The sequence below is a fragment of the Panthera tigris genome, chromosome C1, assembly GCF_018350195.1.
Source record: "Panthera tigris isolate Pti1 chromosome C1, P.tigris_Pti1_mat1.1, whole genome shotgun sequence".
Lineage (NCBI taxonomy): Eukaryota > Metazoa > Chordata > Mammalia > Carnivora > Felidae > Panthera > Panthera tigris.
In genome coordinates, this window is record NC_056667.1 from 149,584,844 (window position 1) to 149,611,195 (window position 26,352).

Consider the following 26,352-nt stretch of genomic DNA (forward strand, 5'->3'; position numbering starts at 1 on the left):
TAACCATATTAAGTCTTTCAATCGTATCTTTTATCCGTTTATTAGGTATTCTCTAATATCTTTCAATGATTCTTAATCTTTCAGTTTTAAGTGTGCAAGTCTTGCACCTGCCTAGTTACATTTATTCCTATGTGTTTTATACTTTTTGTTGCTGTTGTAAATGGAATTGTTTTTTAGTTTCCTGTTTGGATTGTTTATTGCTAGTGTATGGAAATACAACTGATTTTTAAGTGTTGATCTTGTATCCCGCAATTTTGCTAAATTAGTTTATTAGTTCATTTTGTGGGTGCTTTAGGATTTTCTATATACAAGATCATATCATTTGCAAATAGGGATTGTTTTACTTATTTTTTTTTTTTCCTATTTGGATGTCTTTAATCTTACCTTATTGCTCTGGCTAGAATTCCAGTACAATGTTAAATAACAAGTGGTGAAAATGTGCATCCTTGTCTTGTTCCCAGTCTTAGGGAGAAAGCTTTCAGTCCTTCACCATTGAGTGTGATGTTAGCTATGTGTTTTTTTAAAATAAATTTCTTTTATTGTGTTGAATAAGGTTCCTCCTATTCCTAGTTTTCTGAACATTTTTTATGTTGAAAATGTGTTGAATTTTGTCAAATGCCTTTTGTTGAATGAGATGATCATGAACATTTTTCTTCCATTGTTATTGACTATGATAAACTACATTGGTTAATTTTCTTATGTGAAACTACTATTGTATTCTTGGAATAAATCCTAGTTAGTTATGGTATATAATCCTTTAATGTGCTGTTGGATTTGATTTGCTAGTTTTTATTGAAGATTTTTGCATCCATACTCATAAAAGATATTGTCCTGTAGTTTTCTCATGGTATCTTTGTCTGGCTTTGGTAATACTGGCCACAAGGAATGTGTTAGGAAGTATTGCTTTCTTTTTCTTGAAAGAATTTGAATAGTATTGGTGTTAATTCTTCTTCAAATGTTTGGTAGAATTCATCAGAGAAGCCATCTGATCCAGAGCTTTTCTTGTTTGGAAAATTTTTATTGTTGATTCAATCTGGTTACTTGTTATAGGTTTGTTCAGATTTTCTGTTTTTTCTTGACACAGTTTTGGTAGTTTGTGTGTTTATAGAAATTTATCCATTTCCTCTAGATTATTTGATTTATTGATACACAGTTGTTCATAGAATTCTCTTACTATCATTTTAACTTTTGTAATTTTGCAGTTAGTGTACAGTTTCATTTCTGATTTTGGTTATTTGTGTCTTCTCTTTTTTCTTACAAATGTGCTACAACAAAAAGAACAAGAACAACAACAAATGCGTTCTCACCTTAACTTTTTTTGACAGAGATTTCTTGGGAAGCTACTGTAGGTTGATGGGGTTGAAACAGTAGAAAGCTTCTGTGCCAGTCCTTTGGTAGTGTACTGCCAGGCAGATAAAAATACGTGTTATGAGTTTTGGAGTAGAGGGTCCCTGTTGACCACCTTGGCAACATCCAGCTGCATCAAGAACATGGGCTATTATCCCCATGGTTGCTTGAAATATGATAGAGGGATAGGTAATAGCAGCTGCTATGCAAAACAGTGAAATTTATAAAAAACTTACCAGCCTCTTCTTCATGAAGTATTCCCTTGAATATTTCAAGTATTTGACTACACTCTGGAGTTCCCAAATAGTTGGTTTGACTTCTTTTGCCAACTCAATAGTTGTCTCCATGGAGGTGCTGATTCCTGGAGCTTCCTACTCATCCATCTTCTGTCACATCACCCTGGGCCATGTTTTTTAAATCCATTATGCTAATTTTCTCTTAATTAGTATATATAATTCATTTATATTTAAGATAATTATTGATATGATCTGCTATTTTATTGCTTTTACTTCCTGTTTTCATTCTTCTGTTTCACGCTCATTGCTTTCATGTTTGTTATTTGGAATTATTTAGAATTCCATTTTGACTTATCTTTAGAATTTAAAATGTTTTTCTTTGTATATATTTTTTGTGGTTGTTCTAGGCATTATGCTATATATACATAATTTAATCCAGTCTTTACTGGTGCTAACATTTGCTCTCATTTACGTCCTTTTATACTCCTCCTTTATAATATAGTTGTCTTAAATATTTTCCTTTGTATACATTGAGAACTATATCAAATGATGTTATAATTTTTGCCTCAATTGTCTAACATAATTTAGAAAACTCAGGAGGATATGCTATTATGTGTACCCATATTTTTGTTCTTCTTTCTTTTTTAATGTTTGTCATTCTTTCTTAATTCCTGATATTCAAAATTTTCATCTTTCTTAATTTCCTTTGTTTAAAAAGCTTTTTTTAGCCATTCTTATTGAGTATGTCTGCTGGTGACACCTTCTCTTGCTTTCTTTTCTTTGAGAATGTCTTTATTTTCCTTCATTCTTCAAGGATATTCTAACCAAGTAAAGAATCCTGGAATGACACTTTTTCTATAAAACTAAACCTGGTCTAAAGAAGTTTATTTTAAAAAAGGACATAGATTATTACTAAACCAAAGAAATTTGTTTTGAAAATTGTTAATGGAGGGAAAGACTTTAAGCATCTGTACTGTCTTTCCAGTAGGAACTATAATTCAGGGTAAACAAAAGAGAAATCTCTATCTTTACAAAATAATGACATGAATTTAGAAAAATCATTAGAATCAGAAAATTACTATTTCACAATCCTTAATGACATTATTATTTTAGACAATTAATTGGTGTTAAAACTATTGGATGAATGGTTGAAATTGAGCTGAACATTTGAATGGTGCTAAAATAATACTACATAGATTCCCCTTTGAAAAATAGGAAGGGGAAATATGCAATGGAGGGATGGCATTGTTATCACCTGAATACAGTGGTCATTGGTGGGAAATCAGATATATGTCTCCATTGTGATGCAGTATGAACCACCGGGTCTCATTTATACTTTTTTTTATGACAAAAAATGTTTAATTTTAATCCAGACAAATCTTTGTTTTTTTAAATAAAAAAAATTTTTTAATGTTGATTTATTTTTGAGAGATGGAGTGTGAATAGGGGACAGGCAGAGAGAGAGGGAGACACAGAATCCGAAGCAGGCTCCAGGCTGTGAACTATCAGACCCAGTCAGTCCAATGCTGGGCCCGAACTCATGGACCACGAGATCATGACCTAAGCTGAAGTTAGAAGCTTAACTGATTGAGCAACCCAGGTGCCCCCCCGACAAATCTTTAGATATAACTTCCAGTTGATTTTTTTTCAGGAAATTCAGGTTATAGGTAATAAACTAAATAATACCACAAGGGAGCGATCAGATAAATCTAGAAGATGAGATATTGTGTGGGACTGGTATCCCAGTTACTTCAACCAGTTGGTGTCATGAAAAATGGTATGTAAAAAAGCCTTACTGGCTGAACAAGTAGATGTAATGTGAGGTCCTTGGTTGGATCCTGTTTGAAAAAAACCAACTATAAGACATTTTGAGAGCAAGTTAGGGGTGATGGTTTATGAACTGAATATTAGATGATACTAAAGAATTTCTGTTATATTGTGAAAATGTTATCTTGGCTATATAGAAAAGTCTATTATTAAGATAGTGTGGACAAAGATAGACAGGTTGACTGATAGACTAGAGAATCCAGAAACATACTGAATTATATGTGGAAACTTGATATAGAACTAATATGGCATTGCAGATCATTAGGAAAAAATGACCTATCCACTGAATGGTTCAAAACAATTGATCAATCATACAGTAAAATGAAATTGGGTCTGTATGTCATATAATATATAGAAATCAATAACAGGTGCATAAAAAACAAATGTGAAAGGCATAACTTTGAAACTTTAAAATAAAATGTAAAAGAGTGCCTTTATGACTTTTGTATAAGGAAGAATTTCTTAAACATAACTAAAAAATGTGAACTATATATAAAATAAAAGATTAAGAGCATAAAAAGAAACTGAAAAGACAAAAAATATCCTGGGAGTAGAAATTGACAAGACATAAAATTGGCATAGTGTTAGTATCTAGAGTATGCAAATACTTTTTATAATTTAATAAGAAAAGATAAACTTAAAAAAATAGATGGTGAACATTTCAGAGGCAAGTAAACCTATGGAAAAGATGCTAAAACTCATTAGATTATGTCCATTTATTATAATATTATGTAAATATCATAACAATATGTTATTGTTACAATGAGATACTATTTTATACCAATCAGTTTGGTACAATCAAGTCTTGCAGCCCAAAATGTTGGTAAGTGTATGGAAGAATAAGAAATTTTATATACAGCTGATGGGAGTATACATAGATATATTCCCTTTGGAAACAAGTTTTAGATTCAAAATTGAGCATATGCATATCCTACCTCCCACCTATTCCATCTAGGTATATGTTTTAGATATACTCTTGCACAAGTATATTAGCATATGTGAGCAAAAATATTTACATAACATTGTTTGTATTAGCAAAAGACCTAAAATTAACCACTTGTTATTTGACAGGAGAATGGATTAAGAAATTGTCATAGTGACATAAGAGTGAATGTAATACACTTTCACACAGTAATATGGATGGATCTTGGAAACATGAGAGTTAGTGAAGAAATCAAGTCATAGATGACTACATATAGTATGATACCATTTTAAAATAATACTTTCAAAAAGGAAAAAGTAAAGAATATGTGGTTTAGGGATTTATATACATGTGGGAATGATAACATTCAGGATAGTGATTACTCTGAATGAAATAGAATCAGAGTGGAACCCAGAGATAGTTTTAATGCTATTGGTAATGTTCTCATTAAGATAAATGGTGGACTCATATTGTTTTATATGTATCATGTATCAAATATTTTACAGTAAATTCAATTATAAAATATTTCTAGTGAATACTAGACTGCATTCTTTTGTATGAATGTTTATTCACTAATAAGAATGAAAAATAATATTCCTACCTTTAAATTGCTTTTCTTTGATGTTGAAAGTAGTTTAATTGTTAAATTGTTGATATGGCACAATTTTTAATAGGTCTTTCATTGGGGAAAAGAAAAGGTATTAGTTCTGTTTCTCCATCTGGATAGCCTAATGAGCATTTCCTAATTTTTTCCCCAAGCCATTCTAAAATAGCATTGCCTCTGAGATTCCACATCTGATTTAAATGTCTTAATGGTCATTGAAGTGAACCTTGGTATAAATTTTGTTTCATTTTATATAGTACCTTAAAATTCATTATATAATACCTTAGGATGAAATTTATGTAGGAGGTAATAGTGAGAGTATATTTTTTTAGTCCTTTATTACTGTTTCATGAAAGGTTTTTACATTTGGCTTATATTTTAGAAGTGTATTATTTTACAAGTTATGTGAATAAAATCCCAAGATACGATGAAGAAGTTTTTTTCCTTCTATAATATACAGACCTAGAATTATTATAAAAATGTTCAAAACTGACCTATCCCTTATATAAAAACTGTGTAAATTCTGTTGATTTAATATAAAACACAGCTCAGAGAATCAGCCACCAAGTTTTTATATGGTACTCATTCTTTCATTTATGACTAGACGTGAATTATGCATTACCACAAAATATGAGCCAAAAAGATAGTTTAGATTTTGTGGTGGCTCTCAATTTCTAATTGTGTCAGGGTACTGTGTAATATTAGATTATCCAAAATAAAAAAAGGATAGAGAAATTCTCTGTGTGTGTATGCCTGCACACAGGTGTGCTGGCTCTAGGCAAATGTAGAGTAGGCAAATTTGTCTTGAGTGTTACATGATTATTCCCTTTTTCTCACCCCTAATCTGTCTTTAAAGTTTGTTTACAATTTGTGTTAGTTTATGGTTAATTCTTCCAATGTTTCTTTGCAAATTAGTCAAATAGATAAATGCACACACACACACACACACACACACACACACTCTTGTGTCTCCTTTCTTACAAAAAGGGTAGCCATGTTTTATGTCTTGCTTTCTTCACATAGTATATTCTGGAGATCACACCATCACAGTACAGAGAGATTTTTCTTATTCTTTTCTATGGTTGGATGGTATTTATCAATTTTGTGGATGTAACCTGTTGACCTGTTCAGTTAACCTGACATTTGAGTTGTTTTCAATTGTTTGGTATGACTAATAATGCTACATTGGACAACCTTGTATACATGCAGTTTTGTATTTCTTGAAGTGTATCTTCAGAGAAGATTGCTAGAAGTGGGATTTTTGGGGTAAAGAGTAAACACATTTGTATTTTTTTTTTATGATATCGACTTCCTTCTGAATAGGGATCACATCATTTTGTATTCCAACCACAAATGTTTGAGAGTGCCTGTTTCTCTACAGCCTTGAACAACAGAGTATGTTTTTAAACTTTTGGAGTTTTGCCAGTCTGATAGGTAAAAAATGGATCTCAGTGTAGTGCAATATGCATTTCTCTTATGAGATAAATAGACCACATTAGAAAAATGTGTATTTATTTATTTTGAGAGAGAGCAAGTGTGTGCACGCACAAGCAGGGAAGGGGCAGAGAGTGAGGGAGAGAGAGCATCCCAAGCAGGCTCTGTGTTGTCAGTGCAGAGCCTGATGCAGGGCTGGATCTTACGAACCGTAAGATCATAACCTGAGAGGAAATCAAGTCAAGGCCCCTTGACCAACTGAACCACCCAGGTGCCGCAGGTAGAACACATTTTAATTTGTTTCAGGGTTATTAGCATTTCTATTTGTGTGAACTGTTACTTTCCTATTTTTCTGTTAGATTTTTGGTCATTTTCTTCATTTGTTCTAGGTTCTTTATATATATCTATACCTGTATGCACACATCTCTGTATGTGTATATTTTTGCCGTGCAAATCTATTTATATTTATAAAGTCAAATTTGTCAATCTTTATTTTATGGATTCTGGATTTTAAGTCATGAAAAAGGTTTCCTCATTCCATGTAATAAAGGTATAAATTCTTCTAGTACTTATAAAGTTTCAATTTTTTTCATTTAAGTAAACTCCACCCCCAACTTGGGGCTTGAACTCACAACCCTGATATCAAGGGTTGCATGTTCTACAGATTAAGACAGACAGGTCTGCATCAATTTTTTTTTGAGTATAGTTGACAAACAATGTTATATTAGTTTCAGGTGTATAATTAGTGATTTGACAAGTTTTATACATTATGCTGTGTTCACTACAAGTATAGCTACCATCTGTCCCATTACATCATTATTACAGTATCATTGACTGTATTCATTATGCTCTTTTATTCGCATGACTTAGTCATTCCATAACTGGAGGCCTGTATCTCCCTCTTCCCTTCACCTGTTTTGCCTATCCTCCCACTACTCTCCCTTCTGGCAACCATTAGTTTGTTCACTGTATTAATAATTCTGATTCTGCTTTTCATTTGGTTAGTCATTTTTTTGAAGATTCCATTTATGAGTGGAATCATATTGTATTTGTCATTCTCAGTCTGACTTAGTTCACTTAGTGTAATACCCTCTAGGCCCATTCATGTTGTTTCAAATGGCAAGATCTCTCATCCTTTTTTATGGCTGTGTAATATTTTTATATTTAGACCTCTGAACCATTTGGAGTTTATTTATTCTGTACTGCTCCAATTCTGTCTTCTTCCAGATGGTATCCAATTGTCCCAGCATTGTTTGGTAAAAAATTATTTTCCCCCAATCATTTAAGATGTCATTTTAATGATAAACTAACATTTGATATGTACTGGCTCTATATCTAGACTTTATAGTCAGTTCCATTGGTCCATTTCTGTGTCAATAAATTATGGAGACGGGGTGCCTGGGTGACCCAGTTGGTTAAGCGTCCAACTCGATTTTGGCTCAGGTCATGATCTCACAGTTTGTGAGTTTGAGGCCTGCATCAGGCTGTGCCACAGCCTGCTTGGATTCTCTCTCACCCCGCCCCCTCTCTCTGTTCCTTCCCTGCTTGTGTTCTCTCTCTCAAAATAAATAAATAAACTTAAAAAAATACCTTTTAAAAATAAGTTATAGAGGCTTTGTAGGGTTTTTAAGATCTGATAGGCCTAGCCACCCCCACCCCCATTACTCTTCTTTACATGTAAACCTTATTTATTTACTTACTTTTATTTATTTATTTTTAACGTTTTAATTTTTTTTATTTTTGAGACAGAGAGAGACAAAGCATGAACGGGGGAGGGTCAGAGAGAGGGAGACACAGAATCCGAAACAGGCTCCAGGCTCTGAGCTGTCAGCACAGAGCCCGACACAGGGCTTGAACTCATGGACCGCGAGATCATGACCTGAGCCGAAGTTGGACGCTTAACCGACTGAGCCACCCAGGCGCCCCTATTTACTTACTTTTAAATGTTAATTTATTTATTTTGAGGTGGGGCAGGGCCAAAGAGGGAGAGAGAAAGAATCCCAAACAGGCTCCATGCTGTCAGCACAGAACCTCATAGTCCTGTGAACCATGAGATCATTACCTGAGCCAAAATCTAGAGTCAGATGCTGAAGTGACGGAGCCTCCCAGACACCCCTTTATATATAAACTTTAGAATCTACATATCTAGATCCAAGAACTTCTTGGTACTTTTTTCTCCTTTTTGAGATGTGTTAAACTAAATTTTAGGAGAATTGATTATATCAACAGCATGATTTTTCTGTTGTTCACATCTACTTTTATGTATTTAATGAGAGTTTTATAGCTTTTGGCATGTAGGTTTGCACATTTCTTTTTCAATTTAGGGGTTTTCTATTATTTTCCAATTGGTAATAATTTGTACATGAAACTATTGATTTATTTAATTTTCTATTCTGTTACTTCACTGAATTATCTTATTGTAGTTTTTCCATTGATTTTTCTGGGTTTTTCCAGTTACATCACTATGTCCCCTGGAAATAATTTCCCTCTTCCTTTCTAATTTTATTTTGTTATTTTTTATTTAAGTTGGCAAAAATTTCCCATACAGTTTATGTAGTAGCAAAGCTTTATTTGTGACTTTAGTTAGAATATAATTACCGTTCTTTTTCAGCTTCCCTAAGACTCCTGTATCCCACCAGGTCTAGATATCCTCTTTGCTTCAGCAAGGTCTTTCTCACCCAACTTCTTAGCCTTTATCCTAATCAAAGTATGCTTTCCTTTCGCACACTTAATGAGGGCCCTGTTTTCCCTTCTCATTGACAATTTCGTAATGAGGAAAATTCCCTTGTATTCAATTTTAGTCCTTCATCAGACAGCTTAAACCTAATTCCTACTGTTAGTTTTTTAGTAGAAGTAGACAAAGGAATAGTCCTACTAAGTATGAAAATTTTTCTCACATTTTAATATTGCTGTTAGACTATCACTCTGTCCTAGCATATAGAGTAAGATGATGTATGTTCTCTGTGTGCAGTTATGATAAAATTAACAAATCATGATTGCTATCTCTGATGGCTTTTGGCTAATCTTTTCTCACTGTCTTCTGTTTTGTCCCAAGCTTTATGGCAGCTGGTATGTGCCTTTAATCTCTGAAGTAGCCACTCTGTCTCATTGGTATTAACTTCTTTACTATATAGAAGATTGAACAAGATGCAAAGCTATGGGACAAATCCTATGAAGTTTTTTTTTTTTTTTATGTTTATTTTTGAGGGAGAGAGAGCGAGAGCAGGGAGGTGTAGAGACAGGGGGACACAGAATCTGAAGCAGGCTTTAGGCTCTAACTTGTCAGTACAGGACCTGACTCTGGGTTTGAACTTGTGAACTGTGAGATCATGGCTTGAACCGAAGTTAGAAACTTAACCGACTGAGCCACCCAGGTGCCCCAGTCCTACGAAGTTTGAAGAAAAATGGAGAAGTGACTTTTACTATTGGGAAACTCAAATAATTTAAGATCGAAATTTAATTTTCTCTTTTAAATGTTTAACCTTAAGCCTAATGGGAATAGCATAACTGTTTTTATTCTTTAGCGATTTTTCCAAAGAAAATATTTTTTTACCGTGAAGGTTTATCACAATACAATATGGCCATATATATTTGACACAAATTAAACTTTTGATACATGGAAGAATGTGAAATATCAATTCCAAACCACCTAAAGTCTATATCGGAGATGGCAAATAGGTCTCATCTCATGCCAGTTTTAATGGACTGGCTGTTTAGAAGATTATGTTAAGAATGGTTCTGAGGTTGCATCTGGGTTTCAAGGAAAGAGTGTTGTGAAGTCTGCCAAGGGTAGGGGTGGAGAAATAGTGGCCTAAAGGCCTATTTGAAATATCTTATCTATATTTCAAAACTTTAGGTATATGGGATGTGTTCCAGTAAGTGATTCCTATGGAGGATAGTGTAGCTGATCTCTGTTAAATGGAAATGATGGAAAACTATTACTCAGAGTTCACAAATTGACATTTATTATCTTGGGATCAAGCCCTGAGCTCAGCAGATTTAGAAAGTTAATTTTGATGGTAAATTCAATCCATATGTCATGGGTGACTCATAACAATCAAGCTCATAAAGTAGATTTGTTAATTTATGCTGAGAACTTTAACTGGAACAGGTAGTGAGAAACTCTAGTCATCCTGATGAGCTCAGGATGTAGTTAGGTTACTTGGGAAGCCAATATTATTGATTTATAAAAATAAATATAATTGCCATTAGAACCAGTATACTCAAATTTATGTAGGCTGGCCCACCTTTTCCTTGTAGGTGTATGTACCTGGGAAGTAAAATCATAATACTCTTTTTTTTGAGCATTAATTAGGACAAAGAGAATTAGATTAATTTAATGGTCTTTTCAGTGGGCCTTATTTTGGCCCACACTGATTTTCTCATGTACAAGCGCTTGGGTGAATGCTGCCAACATGTAGCTTTCTGAGGCTTCTTTATCTGTATGTATTTGATTGGTCAGTTCCCTTTTTGATTGACATATTTAATAAAGCATCATCATATAATTAATCAAATAGCAGCCGAGTCTTACAGGCATGGTTTCCATTTGTCTTTTAAGGTGACTTTGCAACTTTACTCTTGTGTATTAAGCTTTCAGAGTTTTACACTCACAGGAGGATCTTCATTTCTCTAATTTTTTAGATTCCTGTGAGAAGCCTTAGTGGCTCATAAGTGCTTAGAATGCATCTTGCTAAGGAATTGTATTTAGGTTTATTTTTAGTGAGTAACCTGAGAATTATTTAGTTATCTCAATTGTTTATATACAGATACTACAGAGTGAGGCAGGGGAAAGATGGGTAAAGGTTATGAGTTGTGTGCAACACAAAGAAAGTTTTTAATGGATGTTAATATTCGGTAAAATCTTTCAGAAGTGCACTGCTTTTCTCACATTTTTTTTGCTGCATGATCTAGCTTTAGCCCTCAGACCTCCCATGCAGACAGCACATATGTTCCATGAGGCTGTGCTGTTAAAGTTAGAATCTAATGATATGTGCTATTAGTCTGTGGTAGTGGTCTTATGGAAGCTGAATTGGGCTCAGGATTGTATCCAAATAGTGCTGCCATGCTTATGAAAAATGTGTTTTGGTTTCTTTTTCCTATTTTGTTTGAGACTGTGTTCCTAAGATTTTTCTTCCTATTGGCCTCCACATTTCTCAAATTCTATTCTACTCAACCCTGGAAGACAGAAGCTCACCCCATCACCACGGTTTCATAGTCAGTGTATACTAGAAAGCTTTGCAGCAACACGTGGTCTTCTGCAGTCATTTCTGGTTGAGGAGCTCTAAGCATTTCATAAATACGGCTTTCTGGTCTTCATTTAATTGAAATTGGGGATGGGAGGAAAGGGAAAATGGCAGGTTTTAATTTACTTTAATTCTGTGGTCTCTATATGGTTTATGGGGAAAATCACAAGAGTTATAACTGATTGTGGTGACAACTTTTTCAAAAGGAAAATAATTTTGTGTGTGAAATTGCTATCATTGGAGTAGATTCATATATATGGATTCACATATATGGCTTAGGGACTTACTGCTTCTTCTATAAAGAAACTGGAGAGACTTACCAATCATTTTTATTTTGACTAGAAAAAGATCTTATGGTTATGTATTAAGATAAAACAACACCAAAAAAACCCCCCCAAAGAAGTGCCGTTTTAAACAGTAGCCATTTCTGAGTTTGGGGTGGAAGGTGACCAAAGAAAGTCTGTTTTATTTAAGAAAACTGTACTACACTTGGATCACATTTGTTATGCATCTGAAGACCAGTGGTGATGTCAAGAAGGAGATGAGGAACAAAAATGTTCCAACCTTATTCCCTGTGGTTTGAACTTCGGGAAATCTTTCGGGGCTAGGCAAGGACTCTGACGGGGCAGGTTAGAGAGGGAAATGGGACGGGTGGACAGAGTGAGACGGAAGTGGGTAGACAGTGCAAGTGGTGGTAGTATTTCTGAATCTATCTATCTAAATTTATTGTCATATTGGTTTCCATACAACACCCAGTGCTTATCCCAACAGTAGTTCTGAATCTTTGAGGAAGTCGGTTCTGCACCTGATTCCAATTCTTTGGGGACTAGTTTTAATACTTTTTTTTTATTTTAGAGAGAGAATGTGTGCACATGCGTGCATGAGAGAGAAGAGAGCAGGGAAGAGGAGCACAGAGAGAGAGAGAGAGAGAGAGAGAGAGAGAGAGAATCCTGAACACTCAGTGCAGAGCTTGATCCCACGACCCTGGGATCATGACCTGAGCTGAAATCAAGAGTTGGATGCTCAACTGAGTGAGCCACCCAGGTGCCCCTTTTGAAATCAGTTTTAAGAAGAGATTGTATGTATGAATCCAGAGCTGGGCCCAAAGAAAGAAAATGTTTGGCAGTTGGGCTTATTAAGAAATGACTTTCCCTCTGCAGAGCACAACTGGAGGGGCACCATTCTAACATTGCGAAAGAGGACTTGGGCTCCATTTCTGTGTTTCAGGCTTGTCCTTCAGGGATAGGTTTTCAACTTCAGGAAAAAATTTCTTAATTTAGGCAGCATTTTGCTTCCTTGAAATCTGTGTTTCTCAGTTCAGAGACTTCCTACAGCCTTTCTTGTAACAGGATATTGAGTTGAACTTTTCCTGTTGTCTAGAACACAAAGCTGGAGACAGAGAGGCATCAAGTAGCTAAGAGAGCATGAAACAATTAGGGACTAGACCCTGCAACTGATTAGGATTTCTTAAGAGGTAAACAGGCTCTGCTACTCCTACTCCCCACCCTAGCACCACCCATTATCACTCTCCCCCCTCTCCCTGCTCCCAGCTATATAAGCAAAAGACCAGAAGACTCGGGTGAAAGGAAGAAAAAGCACTGGGAAGGTCATCGTTAGCCTAAGGGGAGAGGGCTGTGGTTTTTCCTCTTTTATTGAGGGGAAGAAGAGGGGGTGCTCAACACCCCCAAGCCAAGAGATGGGGATTTACTTGTAAAGATATTTGAGTCCTGGTTTGATGTCCGCTTATGCTATAGACTTGCCGATCTGTCCAGTGCCTGTTCACCAGGAAAGTAGAGAATGGAGAGTGTGTGATGGAGGAGGGGCCATGTGGACAGCTTGCACTCCCATGTTAGGCCTATCAGGGATGTGTGAGTTTTTGGAGAGTCAGCTGGGAAGGTAGCTGGGCCTCAGCCATCTTGACAGAAGCCTACTCAAGACAACTTGCCTCCAGGCAAGTATGTCCTGGCAGAAAGAAGATGTGAAGTGAAGGGACCTCCAAGAGTGCAAACTGAGGGGCATTGGAAGAGGACAAGCTGGAGGCAGATTTTCTATACCATGGAACCACATTGCTTAACGAAAGAGCCAACATTTGGATACCTGCCACACAGACCTCATCAATACCAGCTTTGGCCAAGAAAGGATAACAACAGGGATTAGATAAGAAAGAGCCACTTGTCTCATTGAAAACTCTTCCCATCTTGCCACAAGCTGGGGGAAAGGAGCCCAAAATAAGGCTGGCTGGGGAGGAGGAGTGAAAGATCACACCGTTTTCTTTGTCACTCTGTCTTTAAGGCCTGGACAGCACTGCAGAGGAAAGGATGCAATGATCTCTAAGTTGGAAGTTTCATTTCAGATTGGGCTATTTTATACCTTAAAAGTGATCTAGAAAGTTCTGTACTTTTTCTGAAAGGTTTGTAAGGGATAAGAGAGGGAGACTTGAGCCAGTACAGCTGAAGGTGGTGATCGGAGAAATATAAAACCCTTTAAGGCCTATATTCTATGTGGGTCAGACTGTTCTCCATTCTGGAGCTGCCTAGCCCTATGTGCTCCATGAAAGTCACTGTTACATAAAAGCCAAAACCCCTCTTGATTCAAGCCTGTGAGTTGACTGTCACCAGAACCTTTTCTGTCTTGACCTGAAGCACTGTGTGAAAGTGGTTGAGAGAGGGAATGAAAAGCACTATAATCCAGTGGACTCTGTTCAACTTGATTGGGAGTTTTCTTCTTGACTAGAACAATGGAACTGAGATTCTAGAATAATTGCTACTAGTAGTTCAAGGTGCTGCCTCAGCACCAATGGTTGCTAGAAGCAAGACCCCTTGCTTTAGATTCTGGCTTTGGTCCCCACCTGCCACGGCCAGCTTTTCCCCAGTAGTAACACCCCTCTGTTACAGCCAGTGTACTGGTTTGGGATGGACCCCCTAGACTCTTTTCATGAAAATCTTGGGGACCTCTGGGTATACAAAGAAGAAGAGGTTTTATAGTTTTTTTTTTATTAAAAATTTTTTTTTAATGTTTATTTATTTTTGAGACAATGCGAGAGACAGAGTGCAAACAGCGGAGGGGCAGAGCAGACAGAGGGAGACACAGAATCTGAAGCAGGCTCCAGGCTCTGAGCCGTCAGCCCAGAGACAGACGCGGGGCTCAAACTCATGAACTGTGAGATCATGACCTGAGCCAAGGTCGGACGCTTAACCTACTGAGCCACTCAGGTGCCCCAAGGGCTTTTATAGTCTTGGGTCAGGGGTAGGCTGTCTTTTCAACTTCCTTATTACTAGTGTCTTAGGCAAACAGACGTTACACTCTGGGGATGTTTTTTACACTCCAAATTGTTACTAAGTGATATTCTATATATATGCCACATGTTTTTCTATTTTTCCATGTAATTAACATAGCCTTCATTATTATTAGACTACTACTACATAAACTTCTTCAAGAATACATACCATTATTTCCCCAATTTTGGATATTGAGATTTTTTTCTTATTAGAAATGTTGCTGTAATTTTGGTATACCTATTATTTTCCTTTTGTGGATTTTTAATTTTTCAATTTTATTTAAAATTTTTTGCAGGTTGGAATACCTGGGGAGCTCAGTCAGTTAAGCATCTGACTTTGGCTCAGGTTATGATCTCACAGTTTGTGGGCCAAAGCCCGATGTCAGGTTCTGTGCTGACAGCTCAGAGGCTGGAGCCTGTTTTGGATACTGTCTCTCTCTCTCTCTCTCTGCCTCTTGCCCACTCGGGCTCTGTCTCTTTCTTTCAAAAATAAACAAAAAATTAAAAAAAAATAATTTTTTTGTGGGTTTATTCAGCAGAAGAATTTATTGGTGTAAATGTTTAGACATTTTTAAGAATCTTGAACTATATCTGCAATACACATCCTTTTTTAAAAAAGCTTATTTTGAGAGAGAGCACAAGTGGGAGGGCAGAGAGGGAGAGAGAGAGAGAATCCCAAACAGGCTTTGCACTGGGCATGGAGCCTGATGCAGAGCTCGAACCCATGAGCCACGAGATCATGACCTGAGCCAAAGTCGGACGCTCAGTTGACTCAGCCACCCAGGTGCCCCTGCAGTATACCTTCTTAAAAAAATATTTTAAAATTGTCATCTGCCGCCTTTAAACTTTCTGTGCCTCTCTGTCTGATTAATCTTATGGATACATTTTTTTTCATATCAAGTTTTAATGGTTCCCATTGTCTCTTACTGTATATGAGCTAAAACTTTTTGACTTTGTTTTCCATTCCAGTCTGGTTCCAAAAATTCTTTTAATCCTAGTCAATTACCACTTTCTTATGTGAAATCTTTACTCAATCCAAATTGCTGTACTCACTGTCTCCAAAATACACTGCTTCAACATCTTTGCTCACACCATTCTAGCTATATGAATGTCCTGTCTCCACTTTTAGGTCTAAGGAGATTCTATCCATATAGTAATGGAACATACTATTTTTATACAGTTTTACTTGCTCACTCCTACCCTTACACATTTACTTTTCTCAGCTCTGAATTTTTTAACATGCTTATTTCTTTGTGTTATTTTTTTTACCATCATTAATTTTTCTGACTTGTATTGTAACTATGAAAGATTGTCCAGCCTGAAATGCCGAAGATTGAACAAACAAAAAACAATCCAAATGAAACAAACAAGCCCCCCAAAACTTAGGAGAACCTAGGAAACTATGATTTCAAAATGGAAGCAGTCTGCCTTGCAAGAAAAGATAGAGATTTGAGTAACTCTGTGTATAGATTTTTTATTTTGAGGAAAAACATTTGAAGGGATCCTTTAATTGCAAAGAAACTCCAGCAACAACATATATTTTTATCCTGTATGGTGACATAACCAGAAAAATATACAATAATATTGCTATCTTGAGATAACAAGACTCTTACATAATGATGAGTGGTATGGCTGAAAATCCTGTTCTTTGAAACTTGGAGTATTTATCTGTTGAATTATTTGGAAAATACCTAGAAGGGGCAGAGCATTATGCTGTTGTCTACAATGTATGCATGTCTCAGAAATGAGGTCTACGACTTGTGAGCATTGGGAGATTTCCAACATTAACCTAGACCCTTGTATGCAGGGTGCAGGGAATTTGCCCTATCCTTTCTCTCAAATGCTCAAGCCTGAATGGAACTTCTCTGGCATTAGCTTTTTATACAGTATCAGCTCAGCTTGAAACAATGAAAGTAGCATATCTGATCACAAACGGTTGATCCCCAGACATGTTTATTGATGGCACTATCAAGGAAAACAGCATACTGACATACAATACAAAAAAACTTGGCAGACTTTATAGTGGCAATTCAGTTTTGGCATTTATATTGGTAAAAACAGATTACAAGGCTTAGTGCAGCTCAAACCTTATTTAAGCTTGCAAAATGTCTGATTTGATCACTTGGCATTCCACTGAGAGCAACACCTCTATCTCTAGGAATTCCTCTTTCTGCAGTTTATACTGGTATAACGCCTGTGCATTACTTTGAGTGTATTATATAATATAATCTATTTCGTTTGTTTCTGATTGACCCCATTCAAAAGACTCTACAGTCATCATGCCCCTGTCAGTGCAGAGTTAAAATATTTAACTGAACAGTGACACTTAGTGGCTAGAAATATTCATTACAGTGCTCTTCTGTAGGAATCTCCATTAACACGTCCCATGGTAATAAAGTAAATGATACCAAAATTTCATCTTCTTGGCAAAGTAATATATAGTATTTGAAGTGTTGTTGGTTTTGCAGCAGCTGTCATTCCATACCAATCCATTTAGTTAAAAAGCAAACAGGTGGCTCACACATATTGTTTGTACTACATAAATTTTAAAATTTTCTTTAGTCCTACTGAAATAAATGAGGCATTTTTGCTGTTGATTTCAATTTACCAGAATATGTAACAATGCAGTGAAGATATTATTAATTAAGAACACCGTTCACAGTGCTTGCCTTCTTCTAAGCAGATATCCATTGACCTGAAACGTGAACAAGTATCTTAAGCTAGACAAGTAATTTACACTTCTACCTGTGAGAATGAGAAAAAAGCAAACCAGACAAAAGATTACTGTGTCCTTAATTAACCCCCTTTGTTTTGGTACTGTGGCATGGAAGAAGTTAAATGAGAGTGAGTTTTTCAAAAGTTTACTCCAAGATCAAGAGTTTATCCCCTTAAGGTCTAGGTTAAGTTTTCTCTCAGTTTTATTGCATTTATGGATTTATTTTTGACCTTTAAGGAAGGTTTGGGGACAATAATTAGTGTTTTATTTTTCTGCAAAATGAAAGCATGCTATCTTGCCTGAGGTTAATGTGTTTTTAAGTCTCTTGAGGTGCTGTGATTGGAAAGCAATTTAGAATATTGTCTTCTGCCAGCTTCATATACAACAGAGAGATGAGTGGAAAATATCTGATTAGTGGGTGTGACAAAATATGGCATGCCAGTCGTGGAAAAAAATGTAAACCATGTCGCTTGAGTTACATATTGGGTTTTTAAGTATCAAAACAAATACAATAAAAAATTCTTTTGACAGAACTGATTTAGGGAGTGGGAGTAGGGGGAGGTGATACAGTAGTCTTTTACAAATAGTGAAAAGTCTTTTAAAAGTAAATCTATATAAAAAGCTGATTTTACAAAACAGATAAATTAGAATGTAATTATGAAATTTATAGAAGCATTTACCAAAGCTTCAATGTAAACCATGGGAAGGCCAAAATAATTGTTTTATTTAGTTACTTTCTTGGGGCACCTGGGTAGCCCTGTGGGTTGTGTCCGACTCTTGATTTCCACTCGGGTCACGATTTCACAGTTGGTGAGTTTGAGCCCTGGGTTGGGCTGCACACTGACAGCGCAGAGCCTGCTTGGGATTCTCTCTCTTTCTCCTTCCCTTTCTGCCCCTCCCCCACTTACAGGCACATGCACGCACACTCTTTCTCTCTCTCTCTAAATAAACTTAAAATACTTTCTCAGTTGAGTAAATTGCATAAACAACTCAATTCTTCACTATCTGATTATTTCATTTGTTTTTTTATTTTAGAGAGAGAGCATGAGCAGGGGAGAGCGGCAGAGGGAGAGAGAGAGAGACAGAAGGAGAGAGAGAGAGAGAGAGAGAGAGAGAGAGAGAGAGAGAGAGAATATCCCAAGTAGGCTCCATGCTCATCGAGGAGCCCGACGCCAGGCTTAATCCCTTGACACTGGGATCATGAGCTGAGCCGAAATCAAGAGTCTGAAGCTCAACCAACTGAGCTCCCCAGGTGCCCCAGTCTGGTTATTTTGAATGCTTACTACCCCCCACTCCCCACCACCTTCCTACCTTCTCTCCCTTCCCAGTAGGAGGCAATCTCCCTCTTGTGCTCTCAGGGTGTTACGGATGTACTCTTAACCTTTAACATACTGTATTGTAATTACTTGTAATTGTTTCTCACAGATGGCAAACTCCTTGAGGATTCGGATTGTGTCTCTTGTTCACTGCCTCTAGCATCTAGCATAATACCTGGCATTTAATAATTAATCAATATTTAATGTTTTTAGGTTCCAGAATGCTGGAATACAGCTAGAAGGAAGATGCAAAGTAAAGTTCTTCCCTGGTCTCTAGGGGTCAAGGGAACTCCTTATTGGTGAGGATCTCTTCTGTGCTTGTCCAGGAGGGATGATGAGCTTCTAGGCTATGGATGTTTTTCTTTGCTGTGCTTTCTCTTTCCTGATAGTTTCCAGGGAAGGGTTTGGTGATCAGCCATCTTGTATAAAAGATGCCATTCTGTTCCAGAGAGTATGCAGTGGGAGTTCAGTTTCAGATGGTGTATAGCAGATTCCTTAAATAATTCTCCATATATACCTGTCAAGGAGACTGTCTTCACTCTTGGAGATGTGTAAATTAAAGTCTGTGATGGAAAGACTTTTGGACTGGTGAATGGGAACTTAGGCCTTGTTCACTACTAACTCTGTATTTAACCTTGACCTTACAATTTAATCTTTTTGATCCTCAATTTCTTCTTTTACAAAATGGGAGGGTTGGATTGGGTGACCTCTAAGACTCCTTCTGACCTTTTGTACTAAGCTTGCATAGCTCATCAGGACACAAAACAAAGATGTTGAGTTTAATTTTAATTACCTAGAGGTCAAGACAGGGCTGTTCACTAGATGAAGCATGGGCCAATAGGGGTTGCCTAGTTACTCATTCATTCTTTGATTTAATACAGATGTTCAACATATGTATTTTGTTGAGCAGGGAGATAATTCTATTTCCTTCTTTGTTGAGCAGGGAGATAATTCTATTTCCTTCTTTTAGTTCTTTAAACAAATAAAAAGCTTTCTGAAAAAAAAAACTTTTAATTTTGGTATCATTGTAGATTTGCTTACAGTTGTAAGAAATAGTACAGAGAGATCCCATGTGCCCTTTACCCAATGGTAACATTTTGTAAAATTATAATATAATATTACAATCAGGATATTGACATTGATATAGTCAAGAGACAGTACATTTCCATCACCACAAAGATCCTCATGTTGCCATTTTATACCCATATCAGTTTCCTTCTGCCCCCGTTTCCTTCTGCCCTGATAACTCTAACATGTTCCCCTTTTCCATTGAATCATGTAGTATGTAATCTTTTGGGATTGACTTTTTAAAATATCATTCTCTGGAGATTTATCCAGCTTATTGCATGTATCAGGAATTCATTCTTTTTTATTGCTGGGTAGTAGTCTGTGGTATGGATGTACCACAGTTTATCTAACTATTCACCTATGAAAGGGCATCTGGATTGTTTCCAGTTTTTGGCTATTATGAATAAACTTTTGTGTCATAAACATTTGTATTCAGGTTTTTTTTTTTTTGTGACTATGTCTTTGAGACAAATGCTCCTTAGTGCAATTGTTGTGTTATATGGTAGTTGCATGTTTAGATTTTTAAAGAAACTGACAAATTGTTTTCCAGAGTGGTTGCGCCATTTTACATTCCTACCAGCGATATATGAGTGATCCAGTTTCTGTGCATCCTCACCAGCATATGATTTTGTCACTTTTTAATAATTTTAGCCATTCTGTTAGGTGTGTAGCGGCATTTGTATTTGTACTTTTAATTTTTAATTTTTAATTTGTACTTTTAATTTGTATTTCACTAATGACTAATGATGTTGAACACCTTTTCATGTGCTGATTTGCCATCTGTGTATCTTCTTTGCGAATTTCTATTCATGCCTTTTGTCTGTTTTCTAATTGACTTGTTCAAAAACTGTTAAGTTTTGAGAGTCCTTTATATATTCTAGACACTAGTCCTTTCTTGGATATGTGGTTTTAGAGTTTTCCTTCCTTCCTTCCTTCCTTCCTTCCTTCCTTCCTTCCTTCCTTCCTTCCTTCCTTCCTATTATCATCTATCTATCTCTCTATCTATCTATCTATCTATCTATCTATTTATCTATCTATTTATCTAATCTTTCTGGGATTTTGATAGGAATTGCATTAAAAGTGTATACCAGTTTGGAGAGAATTGGCATCTTTAATATATTGTGCCTACCAACCAATGAACAGGGTATATATTTCCATTTATTTATATTTCCGTTGATTTCTTTCATCAGCTTTGTATAGGTTTCAGCATGCAAATCATGAATATGTTTTGTTAGAATTACATTAAGTACTGTATTTCATTTTGAGTGATTATAAATGACATGATATTTTAAATTTCAGTGTTTATGTTTTCATTGCTACTGTACAGAAATGCAATTAATTTTTGTATGTTCATCTTGTATCTTATGACCTTGCTGAAGTCAGTTATTAGTTCTAGGAGGTTGGTTTTATGTGTGTGTGTGTGTGTGTGTATTCTTTGGAATTCTCTATGTAGATAGTCATGCTGTTTGCAAACCGGACCATTTTATTTCTTCTTTTTTTAATCTGTATGTCTTTTGTTTCCCTTTTTGTTTTATTGCAAGAGATTTCAATATATATCTTATCACAATAATTGGTGTTATCATTTTAGCAGTTTGTATGAAGTTTAGAAACCTTACTTCCTTTGATGTCCATTTACCTTCCTCTGTTTATAATATAATTGTCATAAATATTTCCTCTACATACATTTAGTACCACATAGGACAGTATTGTAAACTTGCTTGAATTGTGTAATGGAAGTTGGGAAACTCCAGAAGGACAGCCTATTGTACTTAGCAATACTTTTTGCTTACTTGTTCTTTTTGTATTTCTGATGTCCCAGGCGTTCTTTCTCTTATCATTCTTTTTCTGTTTAGGGAGCTTCCTTTGGCTTACTAGTATTAAATTCTCTCAGTTTCTCTTCATCTGAGAATGTCTTTATTTCTTCTTAATTTCTGACAAATACTTTCACTGGATGTAGGGTCCTGGGTTCTTGGTTGACATTTCTTTTATTTCAGGACTTGAGATATATTGTGCCACTTCTTGTCTGGCCTCCAAGAATTCTCATGAGATATTCATGTCATTCAAATACTTTCCCCTCTATAGGTAAGATGTCATAGCTGCCCTCAAGACTTTTTCTTTGGCTTTAGTTTTCAGGATTTTAATTATAGTATGTCTTGGTGTAGATTTCTTTGGGTTTATTTTGTTTGGGTCATGTTCAACTTTGTGATTCTGTAGGTTTATATCTTTTACTGAATTTGTGAAGTTTTCACCACTATTTCTTTAAATGTTTTTCATCTCTGCCCTGTTTTTCCTCTCTTTCTAGGATTCCAAGGACACAAATATTAGATCTTTTGTTATAGTCCCACAGGTCCCTGAAGCACTATTCTTTTTATTCTTCTTTTTTTTCAATCTCTATTACGTACATTTAGATTCGGTAATTTCTATTGTGTTCTCTTCCAGTTCACCTTTCCTTTCCTCTATCTTCTCCATTCTGCTATTGAGCCCGTCCACTAAGCCTTTTAAATTTTGATTATTGTCTTTTTCAGTTCAGTTCCAAGATTTCCATTTGGTTCTTCTCTATATCTTCTCTTTCTTTGCTGAGGCTTTCTAATTTTTATTTGTTTCAAGTGTGTTTGTAATTGCTTACTGAAGCATTTTTATAATGGGTTTTACAAAAATCTCTGTCACTTAATTCTAGCTCTTTTGTCATCTCTTGTTGGCATCCATTGATTGACTTTTTCATTCAGTTTGAGACTTTTCTGGTTGTCAGTGTGGCGAGTGATATTTTATTAGCAATGTGGACATGTTCTTACTATATTATGAGATTTTACATTTTACTTAAACTTTCCTTTTTGATTGAGTTTATCTGACACCACTCTGGCAGTGGAAGGAGGGGAAGAGGTATCACCATGTTAATATTAAGTGGAGTAAGAATATTAAGTACATTGTTGGCACTTGAGTGGAAGGGACTCCTTATTGCTGCTGGGTGGCAGTGGGGACTGTCTCTATTGACCCTGTGGTAGGTATGACCTTAAATACCACTGGGTGATAGTGAGAGTCCTATTCTGCATTAGGCTTCCTCTGACACTCCCCTCATGGGAAGGGTGCCTTGTTGCTGGGTAGGGAAGAAATCCTGGCTCCTTTGTGTCCTCCACCGATGCTGCAGGGAGGGGGAGATCATATTACTGGCCAGCAGGGATAGAAGTCCCAGTTTCCTATTTGGATGCCTTTGAAACCATTCTGGTGAGGGTGTTGGAACACCTCATTACTGTCTTGTGAGGGTGGATATCTAGACTCCTCACTTGGCCTTTGCTGGTATGGTTGAGAGTGGAGCCACAGTTTTTCTTGTGGTGTTTGACTAGAGTTGAACAACTATTGTCTAAAAGTTTTCTGTCTCACTAGGTTGACTTTTCCTTGGTCCTTTGATTAGATAGAGCAAGCCTTTGTTGTGGCTATTTTTATGCCTGTTGGTGTTTCCAGGTTATTGGCTTCTTCAGCAGTAAGTCTGGGTTGTATGAGGCAAGAAAACCCAAGGGCACACCACCATGTTGTTCCTTGGGTTTTGATGTCCCTAATCAGTCTGCCTTCTTCTCTCCACCTTCCAGAGTCTAGGAACTTATTTTATATATAATGTCTAGGATATTTAGTTGTACCTAGTGGGGGGAATATGGAAAAATTTATCTACTTTATCTTTCTGAATAATGTGTCTTTTAATGTCTCAAAATAGAGAAAATCTTTTATTTGCTGCTGAGGTTAGTAGTTGCTGTGAACAAGAATGGGGCGGTTTTGGGCAAAGGAGGAAAATTCCATTTTAGTTAATTTATAGTGTTGTTGAGTGTTTGAGGAGAGGAAGGGAAAACAGATTCTGTCATTCCTAAAAAAGATCTATGAGTCCTGATTGAATGTGTTCATTCATTCATTTATTCATCATTCTGCAAACATTTATAAATCAACACTGATGCCTGGCAGTGTGATTGGTGCTAGGAATACAAAAATAAGTAAGATTATTTTTGCCTATTAGGAGCTCGAAATCTAGTCTATTGGAGCTTGACACCCAAATAAAAAATAATACTATCTCATGGTAAGTGAAATGACTCCTGAGAGATGAGTAGAAATTCTTTAGATGAACTGGAAGATGATGATCTAGGCAGAAGACATGGCTTGTTTAAAGGCTCAAAAGCACAACATTTTGTGGTCCTAGGAGAATGGCAAGCATTGACGTGAGGAGTAAGGGGCTCATATCAGTGCGTGGTGGGAGATTAGGCTGAAAATACAGGTTGGGTCAGATTGTGGAGGGCTTTAATATGTTATGTAATGCTAAAGAAGTTTGACACTTTCTGCAGGCAAAGGAGGGTAATCTTTAAACTATTTGAGCATTTAAACATTATTTTTGTTATGTTTATAACTATGTCCATATGTATCCTTTTATATCTTTTTACATGTGTGGATATAAGATTTGCCATTGTGTCTTCATCTTCCTTTCTTTCCGCGTCTACCTTTCCCTATATGATCATCTGTGGACAGAAATGGGGGTGGGGGGGATAGAAATGTTCACTTAAACATCTAGAGTTACTAGATAGAAATGTGTAAATGTAACAGATGCACAAGAGCAGCTCAGGATGAAGCTATTGTTTCAAATCTGTTCTCCCAGATAGTTCCATTTTCACTAGTTGTGAGTGTGAGTGCATGGGTTTAAATATAGTAGCACCAGTTAATCCCAGTGGTCACCTCACAGCCCCTCACCCCCCTCATAGTCATTTCAACCTACTTGACAACAGTGGTTTCTTCACAGGATCTAGTAGAATTGTACACTGATGGGGCTATCTTACTTTTAGGAAATGAAAAATCCACATTTTCTTCAAGAAATGAGAATGTATGATTCTAGCTCATTATGTTAAAATAGATAAAATATTCTTTATCATGCAGAGTGTTACATTGATTTTTTTATTGTTTTCTTCTTAACTATCTACATTTACAGTCACTATCTCTTCATGTCTTTAGGTATATTCTGTTAGTATCTATAAACTCTTTTCCTCTTTCGTAATAACATATATCCAAACCTTATGGTATTTCTAATGTATTGGTATATTTTTAAAAATCCCATATACAATAACACTTTATTTTTATGCTGTCTAAATCTTTTATTTAAAGACATCTGGTACGTTTGGCTCAGCGGACAAAATATGACAGTGCTGAAAAGTAGTATTAGCAATTCTTATGACTTCTTACATATTTTAAGATGTTTATAGAAAAAATTACATACTGTGGTGGATAGAGTAGCAGACTAAGAAAAATTTATCACTGATATGCAATTGTTTACTTATTTGCAATCTGGGAGAAACCAGTAGCTTTTCCTATGGGTCTGATTTATTAACCACAATTTTATATTGTAAAAAAGGCAAAAATTGCCCAAAATATCTGTAAAATAGGAAGACTGAGATTTTAAACACAAGTCTGTTTTTTTTTTTAAAACCTGGCATAATACTTTGCTACTGTTAATGGTTTCAAAGTGGCTGACTTAAATGCGGTTTCTTCAATGGCTAAAGACAAGCCTTTTGTAAGGCTAGTGATAACTTTTTGGTTTGAACTTCTATGTGAATTATAAATGAAAATATAAATAGTGAATTGTACTTCTACTTGTTACAGAAATTCTTTAGATTTTCAAGTCTTTTAGATATTAAAACTGAATTAGTATTAATCTAAATTTGAAAAATTGTTATAAAATTTCAATTATGTTTTACTGGTTACCGTTTTATTTCAGAGATACTAACTGATAAAACACTATCTCTGTAATGAGACCATGATAAATCACGCTATTGTGTTAGAGATGTCTAAGAACCAATTTATAGTTTGGTATTTCAGCTTGTGTGTACTGTCCTCTGCTGGATAGAAAACGTCATCCTAGTTCAAATGCACAGCACCTTGCTGTCTTACTACTGATTTATTTTGCTTAAACTTTGCAAGTCTTTGTGTTACATTTGCTGAGGCTAGGATGAAGAAACTTATAAGCCGAAACCCTCAGATATGAGTGATTTGGGGAAGTTGGTTGATTTTTGAAATAATTTTATTACAAATTTTTCAATCATCTGGGAAATGGATTAAAAAGAGGAACTTAATTTAATTACTAGAGTATGTCTCTATGTACCTTTTTTTTTTGAGGCTGAAAACCAAGATTCAGCCAAACCAGGGAACTAGACAGGCCGTGATTATTGGAAGTTTTGTGTATGGTGACTGACATTGTGAATTTTGTGCATTTCTTTTTCAGACTGAAGTTATTTAAAAATTGTACATGCTTAGTAGAGGTGCATGAGAAGAATGCTGGATTTTGATCTGATTCACAATACACATGCCAGATATATTTTGCTTTCCTGAAAAAGTTGTAC